The sequence below is a fragment of the Equus przewalskii genome, chromosome 15 (assembly GCF_037783145.1).
Source record: "Equus przewalskii isolate Varuska chromosome 15, EquPr2, whole genome shotgun sequence".
NCBI classification, from domain to species: domain Eukaryota; kingdom Metazoa; phylum Chordata; class Mammalia; order Perissodactyla; family Equidae; genus Equus; species Equus przewalskii.
Genome location: NC_091845.1, coordinates 17,836,738 through 17,846,579, shown reverse-complemented (window position 1 = coordinate 17,846,579; position 9,842 = coordinate 17,836,738).

The following is a 9,842-nucleotide window of genomic DNA, read 5'->3' as shown; positions in this document are numbered from 1 at the left end:
GTCATTTTATATTCATACTTTACAGAAATCTTGACTTCCTGGTTATACTCTGTTCTTATCTTTAAATTTGTATTTAAATCTTGAACAAGTTTTAGTATACAAGACACCAGCATGGCAGAGTTAACAGAAACAGAAAGGGTGGTAAATAATGACATTACAGTGTGGTGAAGAATTCCCAAACTGGCCTTGAGTTTCACCAATAGGAGGGCAAGCAGTGGGAGCAGAAATAAAAGTGGAACGCCAGAATCCATACTTTCATCTCAGTTCATGTCTCTCTATCCAAGGGGAAGATGAAGGCAAGACATGGGAAAAAGGAAGCAAGAGCTTTCCTATTATGGCCATGCATTCTCAAATTCCCAAAAGGCTTGACCCCTCAGACATACCTACAGCTGAAAATAATAAGGCAACCTGCTGCAGTAGGCATTTGCTTATAGACTCTAAAGTCATGGAAGGCAAGTCCCATCTGACTCTTTTCGTTAGGAGTAGTATTGTCTACCATAACATAATAATCCCCAAATTTTAATGGCTTAAAACAGTAAATAGTTATTGTTTATATAACAGTCCAATGTGGGAAACTTTTGTCCTTGTCGTTCTTTAAGAATCCAGGCTTTATCCATCCTGTGATTCCACCCTTTCCTAGGTCCCGATGGCCCTCTGCAACCAGCCAATGCACAGGAAAGAAACAATGAAGAAAATACACTTGCTTCTTAGAAGGCCCAGCCCAGAAGTGCCACTTTCTCTGATATTCCATTGGCAAGAACTTGTCACACGGATGCATAGAGGTGCAAAGGAGGCTAGGATATGTAGTTCCAGGCCTACAGTAGCCTGTTAGTAACAACTTTGCTCAATGGAAGTAGGAGGATGAATTTTATGTGGATGACTAGCCATCCCTGCCATGCTGGTATAACTGTGCTTTGCCCAGGTTGACCTGCACTGATCTTTCATGTAGCAAGTGCTCAATGCATATATTAGTAGAATAATTGAAACAATGAACTATCTGGCCTCGTGTGCCCATCTTTGTCCTGAAGTGCTGATACAGCTATTATTATGTTTAATGGCTCTCATTGAATAATTGCTCCATGCCAATGGCTAAGCTCATTAACTAGTTCTGTGAGATAGGTACTAGTCTGTCTGACTCCACAACTGTTACTTTTAAAGGCATTTATGGCACCTTCACAGTTTTAGCCCAATTGCATGCTGATTTGCAACGTAAGATTCAACATGTATGGACTTCTCTTTGCTAGTTATTGCAAGTTAGTGGAGGAGATAATGTAAGTCTTTAATTATTTTTTCTTTCTTGCACTTCCCTCCTCCCTGAGAGCTAGCATAAATTTAGTCTTATAACAACCTATATTGAAACAGAAAAATAGAGTTGAACCATTCCTTCCATGTTACAAAATCAGTCTCTTTTAGTCTAACTGAAGTATATATAACAGTACAAATATGTATAACATATATATAAAATATATAACATATACATAATTTATGTATAACATATAACAGTATGTATGTATAATAGTATAAATAACAGTAAGTAAATTCTGTTAAAGCAAATCAAATTCTCACCCATTTTCCTGTTCTATAGTCTGGTTTCAAATTAGGGTTTAGAAAACAAAATAGAAAATGTAAATTGAGATAAGATTCCTGTTCTAATTTTCACAAAGAAACAGACCCAAGTGTTCCATGGCTCCAAGCTGAAAATGAACCATTAATATGGAGCAGGCTTAATTATAATCCGAAGATCTATCTTAAGCATCAAAACCCCAGGTACTGCTTGAATCCATCACCAATAAGCTGTGTGGGTAGTTCTGAGCCCCAGCAGTTGGTAGAGCAAACAGTGAGAGTTCAGCTACATCCTTAAGACATATATCTCTATATAAAAGGAAAATCTATGTGGTATTTTGATAAAAAAAGAAAAATAGTGCTAAGTTATTATCTGTATTGAGTTAAAAGCATTTATTACAAGCATCTAAATGCTTTCTATGTTGAAGGTAGCAATCGGATTTTCCCATCTTTCACCAAAAACTGAATAAATTGTGAAGGCCTCAAATTGTGGCTGGAGAAATCCAGAGTGAGTAACAAAATATTTATGAAAATGCAACGTTAAATTCTTTGTGAGATCAAGTTAGAGTAGATGTAATCCTTTAGCTATGACAGTTTAAATCAACTTATTCTACAGTTCTTGGGCTGGCAATTTAACATTCCGTTTTACCAGATATTTTCACAAGAATGATTGTGTTTTTGAGATAAAACAGGTAGTTTACCTTCATATAGAAATTGAATAAAAATAGAATCCATGATTTATGTTCACTGTATCAGTGGATAGTTAATGTTAGCTGCCACATCAGACAAAGACACCATAGTGGCTTCTAGATCCTTTCTCTCTTACATGAAGCCTAGTGAGCGTTGGGTGGCCCTCTTCCATCTTGTAGCTATGCTATCTGTGGCTTCTAAGGCTGCAAAGACGGAGAAAGAGAGATAGGCAGGAAGCACCTCCTCTTAACTGTCCTGGCCCCCAGCTGACACATCTCTTCTGCTTATAGTCCACTGGCCAGACTAGTCATGTGACCCCAACCTACCTACAAGGAAGACTGGAAAATGTAGGGGAGCACAGGACTATTTGATGAGCCCTGTTTCTGATTCATTCACAGCAAAAACAGGCAGCCAACTTTCCTGCGAGCTGGTCTAGAGACTTTTCCTTGGATCCTAATGCCCCTGCAAAGTGTACATATTGAACTTAAAATAAGTTATCTTTGGCCTTTCTCAGCTGTGTTCATCATGATTTTCACTGAAATAAAAAGACAATTCTGACAGCATTGTGGTGGCAGACATTATCATAACATCCTCAATCTCGTGACTCTGAGTTTGAATTTCTTGATGTTGACCCAGGAAATTTATTTTATAGGCTTCAAATGACTCACAGCTGAAACCGGGTTACCTGGAGCTTGTTGATTTAGTAGGCGTGTAGAGTGGTAGAAGTAGGCATGTATGTTAGGAGGAGCATGAATGATTTAGTAGGGTTCTTCTCATAAAGAATGATACTTTTTTCTCTTTGAATATGAATTCTGTTTCTCAGGTTCTACAACAAAACCAAAGCAGCTTGCCTCAAAAGCTTTCTGCCTGTATACACGGCAGGTTTGTTTTTTTTAAAACACTAACTGAAACCGATACACAACGAAAGTGATAACATAGCCACTTATTTTTCTTTTCTTTTCTTTGATAATATGGATCATAGAGAATGAATTATAATAAAATACCGAAGGGAAATTTTTCCATTTTTAAAAGTTTTTAAAATTAATAGCATGCAAGGTAGAATGGTATTTTCGGGTCATCTTCCTGAGAAAATTGAAATGGTATCCTATTTCATAATAATTCAGACTTATTATTCATCATTGATATCTAAATACTTTATAAGCAAATTACTATTTTTTTTTCTCCCAAGGCCCCCCAGTACATAGTTGTGTATTTTTAGTTGTGGGTCCTTCTAGTTGTGGCATGTGGGATGCCACTTCCGCATGGCCAGACCAGCAGTGCCATGTCTGCACCCAGGACTTGAACCAGCGAAACCCTGGGCCACCGAAGCAGAGCACGCGAACTCAGCCACTTGGCCACTGGGCCTGCCCGGCAAGTTACTATTTTTGCAAAGCAAATAGATTTCCTCAAACTCTGCTCGCATTGATGAGTAAAGATGTGCCTAAGGGAGTTTTGAAACTCTTCCAAATGCTCTCATACGTTAACCCCTTTTCATTACAATGAAATACAGTCTATTACTCATATGTACTAGCAGACAAGAGAAGTTATTTTAACTAGTCCTTGATCGTGGGTTCTGGAGAACCTATTGTAATCACTCACCTAGACCAAATTATTGCAAGCATTCCTTACTGTGAAATAATTTTATCAGGAATTTTATTAGAATGATTTTACCCTATGCCTTAACTAATGTTTGTTTTTCCTGACTTTCAAATACCAGATGATATTCACAGAATGATCTCAAAAATACTTCCATTTATATATTATTTGAAGACTGTATTCCCTAGAAACATTAAGGAGAGGTTTCAGGAATTTTTTTTTCTTGTGTTTTATTTACGTGTAAAGAGGACTCAGTCTGTTTGTTTGGAGCAAGCTAGAAAAATGAGCAGAATTCCACTGAAAAGATAAGTCTGTTCGAAGCAGTCCATGGCACGTAGCCTTTGGCATGGAAAACCCTCTCGACTTGAAGCCCTAAATGTTAGTAGGTAGACATTTAGTATTTATGGGCTGCAAAAATATATAATGGCAAATTTTTCAAATATGAAATATTATAAAAGAGAGTTGTCAGTAAAGTTGAATCCTAGGCACAGTTTACTAAGACAAATTGAAGAATTGAAAGCATGAGAAAGTAAAGGAGAAAAATAATTTTGCAGAATTGGCAATTCTTCTTGCTCTTCCCACTGAGTAAATCATGTCCCTAAATGATCCTGAGATTGAAGAAATGAAGATGCTCTTCCTTGGTCTCAGTTTCCAGTGGCCTCTCATAGTGTGAACATCGTGTCACCTCGACAATGATTCTAGCAAAGAAGGTTAAGTACTTACATACAACAAGTCTCCTGAGCACCTACCGACATCTTTCTCTCTTCCTCAACCAACACAAGAGCACTGGACCAAAAAACTCCCTCTGTTGGGCCTACTGAGGAATAACATGACCATACGCTAAACTTTATGGGAAATATAATGGATTTTCAAAGGTAATTTTATCGATGCATAATTTTCACTTTATTGTCTGATTTAAGAATTTTAGGATCTGAGAAGCTTTAGTTGATACCACGTAATTATCACAATAGGAACCGTATCCACATCGTTACTCACTCTCAGTGGGAAAAAGGGTGTGTGGACACCTTGCAGACCTTCTGAGAATTTCTCCGGAGGATGATGGCCAACAGTGTGAGAATTACTAATCTAGACATTAGCACTGAAAAGGCCCAAACCAACTGGCTGAGTGGGTTTAAACCCCATAATGGTCAAGATTCAGCCACCTTCCTAGCAAAGCAAGTCAGTAATCCACTTACAAGACACATTCCCCTCTACATGGACAGGGGTGCACAGATCAAAATGAGCATTATTCTTTGGTTCAGTCCATGTCAGCAAACAGCACACAGATTACCCACAACTAGTGTGCAAACCTCGGAATAAGAGGCATGGGGATCAAACACCTCACTTTATACTTACTTTTGAAAGTTAAATTTGACAAACTTTTTTTGTAGAGGGTCAGATAACCAGTATTTTAGGCTTTGCGGAGCAGATGTCTTCTGTTGCAACTCTGTTGTAGCACAAGGCGGCCACAGACAATGCGTAAATGGATTGCTGTGGCTGTATGCCAATAACACTTTAGTACAAAAATACAGCAGGCCAGATTTAGCCTGAGGGCTGCTGCTAGCCAACCCCTGGTAAAGGCAGGCTCTGGAAAGCATCTTCCACATCTCTGGAAAGCCACGCAAGTTCCCAGCAACTGCTGTCTCTGGGAAAGAGAAACTAGATGAGTGAAGGACAGGAGGCAGAGATTCACTTTTCATCATACACCTTTTTATAATCCTGATTTCTATACAGTGGACCACATTTAAATATTAAATGAAGTGACCTTTGAAAATAATGATCATTCCCATGTAGCAATTAACTTCCCGAGGCCTCCATTTTATCTTCTCTGCAAAGAGAATATAACATCTTCTCTCTTTCTTCCACTGGGCCATTGTGGAAACAAAATCAAGCAGAGGATATAAACGTGCTTTATGTAAACCTAAAGTACCAATTAAATGTGCACTGCTCTTTTCACTGTTTTCTAACTGTTGCTTTTGAGAAAGTATGACAGCTTAGCAACTAAGAGCACAGGCATCTGAGCCAGACGGTTGAAGTCCAACCAGAACATTTTCTGTCACCTTTCCTTCTTATCACCTGTGTGTTCAAATAGCAGCCAATTCCAAATCAATACTAGGCTCAATGTAATTTAGACAGCAAATCTGGCATATTGAACACTGGTAGGTAGAAATCAAAGTTCTAACTAGGATCCACACTTTTAATAATTCATAGCATTGTTTTCTTAAATCTATATAATTTACTAGAAAAAAACAAGTTAAGGAATGTGTTTTCCTTTTATCTTTTTTTTTACCTTTTAAGTCAATTCTGAAGTCCACTAACCTTCGACCCTGTCCTGTTGACATTTACAGTCTCTGTAAATGTTGTACAATTGGAATTGATCGGATCAGAACAATGACCTTAGGCAAGATGAAATCCTCAAACACTAAGTAAGATTTAATTAAATTATGTCAAATATGGTAAAGCAAGAAAATAGAAAAATGTATTTTAAAATCATTTTCAATAATAAATCTTAAAACTAAAAGAAATTTCAGGTTAAACGAATTAAACTAAACAATCTATTTTCATGAAACATGAATTTATTGAGATTTATTTCAGAGGCAAATATAAAAGATTTTTGGATTATATCGTCTCTAACCGTTGTCCACAATCACTGGAATGGATAAGTAAGAGATGCAAACATTTTAAAAGACATGAAGACAAATGAATCAACGTAATGAAATAAAGCACTCACTGTGTATAAAAAATAATAGTATAGCACTTTGGCAATGTGAAATATGAACAAACATTGATTAGAAATTGTTAAATTGCGTACTTTGTAATTACATTTGAACCATCTAGAAAGTATGAAAACATTCCTCACTCCGTTAAGGACACTTTAGTTATGGAATCCAAAAGTAATGAAAGCTGGAGATGAAATGGAGCCTTTTGGGTATTTTCGTCCAACAATGAATCCAATATTGAAGTGGAAGGTGCCATATATGTCATTGAGTCTTAGGCCCTGAGGTAAGCAGCTATGAGCAAAAATATAGGTATGTGCAATTCTCAACTTGAGAAATAATAAACTGGATGGGGAAATGGATTTTGAGTAGCAAATTCTCTGGGCAGCCAAAGATAAAAGACTTTTCCTGTTTACAAACAGAGGTACCATTGCAAAGAACTGCTTCACTGATGCGGGAGCTAATTAAATCTTTGGGAAATTGTTCCAAGGCATGGAAGATAGAGAGCAAATATCAAGGGGACTAGTTTAAGAGGAGTGCCCTAAGGAGGAAGGAAATAAACCAAAATGAAAACTTCTTGGGGAAAAAAAATGGAAAACAGCCATCACTGTGGGACGCATTGTTGCTGAAGTGAGTGGTGGTAGAAGTCGTGAGTAATGTGGGGCATTTCTGCTAATCACCAACGTAATGACTAAGCCATTTATACTCCAGAAATAAAATTTGTGAAACCAAATACAGTTACAAAACTTATCTCCTGAGGGACAGAGTCTGCTGAAGGGGTCTCACTAGTCCCAATTGTGGGGAAAGATGCAGCTAGTGCCTGAAGGTAGAATTGTAGGGCTCGAAGCACATACAGTGTGAAGCTTCTCACTAAGGAAAATTTTTAAAAAATTACGAATTCAAAACTAAGTATTAAGAGGGGATGCTTATTTGGAATGAGAAAAGAAATCACAACCAAATATAAGTGTTTAAAGGTGACAAATGACACAAACATCACACAATCCAGAAAAAAACTCACAATATTTAATTAATATTTTGACATAAGTCTGACTCTGCACCATTTTGTCAAGACGACAGGGAAATTGGCAGTAAAAAAAACCAGGGAGCCATTCCTAAGCCAAGATGGCTAGCCATAATTTCATAAGATGGATACACGGAAGTGACTTTGAGCCACATACACCCAAGCTAAGTGTAACCCCCAAATCTCCTTTAGCACATCCCACATACAGTCATGGCCAAAGTCACTCAACGAGGGAGAATGTGATAGAAGGCAAGTCAGACAGTGGTCTTAAATGATTAAAATCAAAATGTCTTATTTTTTCAAAGTTTTCAAAAATACGTTATGGCGGACACATTGTGAACACTTTGCTGAACTCCTCCCAGAAGCTCTCAAGGAGTCCACACAATCCAGGAGTCTTCCAGCTTAGCTCAGCTTCATCAGTTTCATAGCAAGTTTGCTTCTGCACATCCACTGGTCCTTCCACCGACAGGGGACAAAAATAGTGTGGACCAGTCTAGCGCAGGTGCCTGACCTAAAGCTTTCTCATTATAATGCAAATGAATGATATTAAGCTTTTGATTGCTGAGGCATCCATTTCAAAGCTATCCATCTTGAATGAATAAACGTATTGCCAGCTCTATGACACAGCTCCCAGTAAAACAACCAGACAAGGAACCAGGCCAGCCCCGCCCATGAAGTTCCCCAGGTAATCTAGATAGCTGACCACATGAGTGACCTGCTTTTTCCTTCCCATGCCCTCATTTCCTCTCTTTTGTTTTAAATTCACCAATAAAGAGTGAACCTGCAAAACCCTAGGGACCCCACCATTGGACCCCAATAAAGGCAGTTTCTTAGGTCTGCATTCCCTCTCTCTCTCTCGTCTGGGTGTGTGGCCCTCCTGCAGGCTGTGTATCCTCCAGGACCTGTGAGTAATAAATCTTGTTCCTCCAAGTTCCCTGATGGTTGTTGCTAGGTGAGTCTTGCACTCATAGTAAGAATCATAAGGGCCTGTCCAGCCACAACATTGGTTCTGGTGGAGGAAATATCTGTGGGGGGCTTTCACAAGTAGCATGGGCCCAGGTGAGTGTCTCAGGCATGCCTAGCCTACAGTGTCACTATCCATAGGCTGAGACTCACACAAAACAGCCAGACGACAGATTGTCATAAAAATTATTAGGAAGTTGCAATATAATTTACTTTCAACTACTCTGCTTCTACTTTATACCTGTAAAAACTTACCAAAAATGAGAAGAATAACAGATACTTAAAAATATTTAAGAGAAAATTTTGCTTGTTTATTTCTTTGAAGATCCCAGACTCTCTCATAGAAAGATTAATGGGACTTCACTTCCAAAGGATTTAGAATTTCTAGGCTCTCTGGTACCATCTGAAAGGTGATGTGGGAGGAGTCTCTGCTCAAGAAAAGTCTCCTCAGGAAGAGTATTAAACTTCTTTCCCAGGCACTCATCATTTTAGAATAAAAGATAATGATTCAAGGCCACTCCCCCATTAAAATTCAAATCCTTCTCTGGCAGAGACCAAGAAATTTGGCCACAGTATTATCAGTTAGAAAACTTGTGGAGAATCAACATATTAGATCAGAGAGTCACCAACCATATATCTGAGGGAATATCTGAGAAAGCTATGTTCTGAAGTTTTGAGGCAGAATAGAGGTAATGAATACAGATGGAAGAAAATGCTCTCTTCCAGGAAGGGGTTCTGCTTCTGGAGAACAAGCCACAACTGGTCTTTCAGTGAGGGTGGGCAAGTGAGGCACATGGACAGCTAGAATTCTGAAGAGATAAGAAAAATGAAGAAGGAGGAAGTAGAATGACACTACAGTTAAATAACTTTTTTATTGTATATTGTTGCCAAGGGCCTGCTTTGCCCTTAGCTCCTGACCATGACCAAAGCTGCGTCTATAATGCTAAGGGGTCAAAGCTGCGTGTGTAGCTGGAGAGGGGAATGGTAAATTCCAGTGAGTGAGCAGACGACCCTTTTCATGCCAGGCCCATCAGTTAGGGGACATTTGATAGTGTGGGGGACTGGTCTTGGCCACGCCAAGATATGTGTCTTTGGCATGAGGATTATTTGAGGCTGATTGTTTTTGATAAACTGGGACAGGGAAGGAGGCTCTGAGGGGTGGAACTTGCTTGCCCTTTGTTAGGAGACATTTACATTGTAAAGGAAATCTCTATCTGTAAAGGTGCCTCCCACTCTGTACCAGGAAGAAGAAAGGGGATGAACTTCTCTCTAGAAACTCTTAATCAATGCCA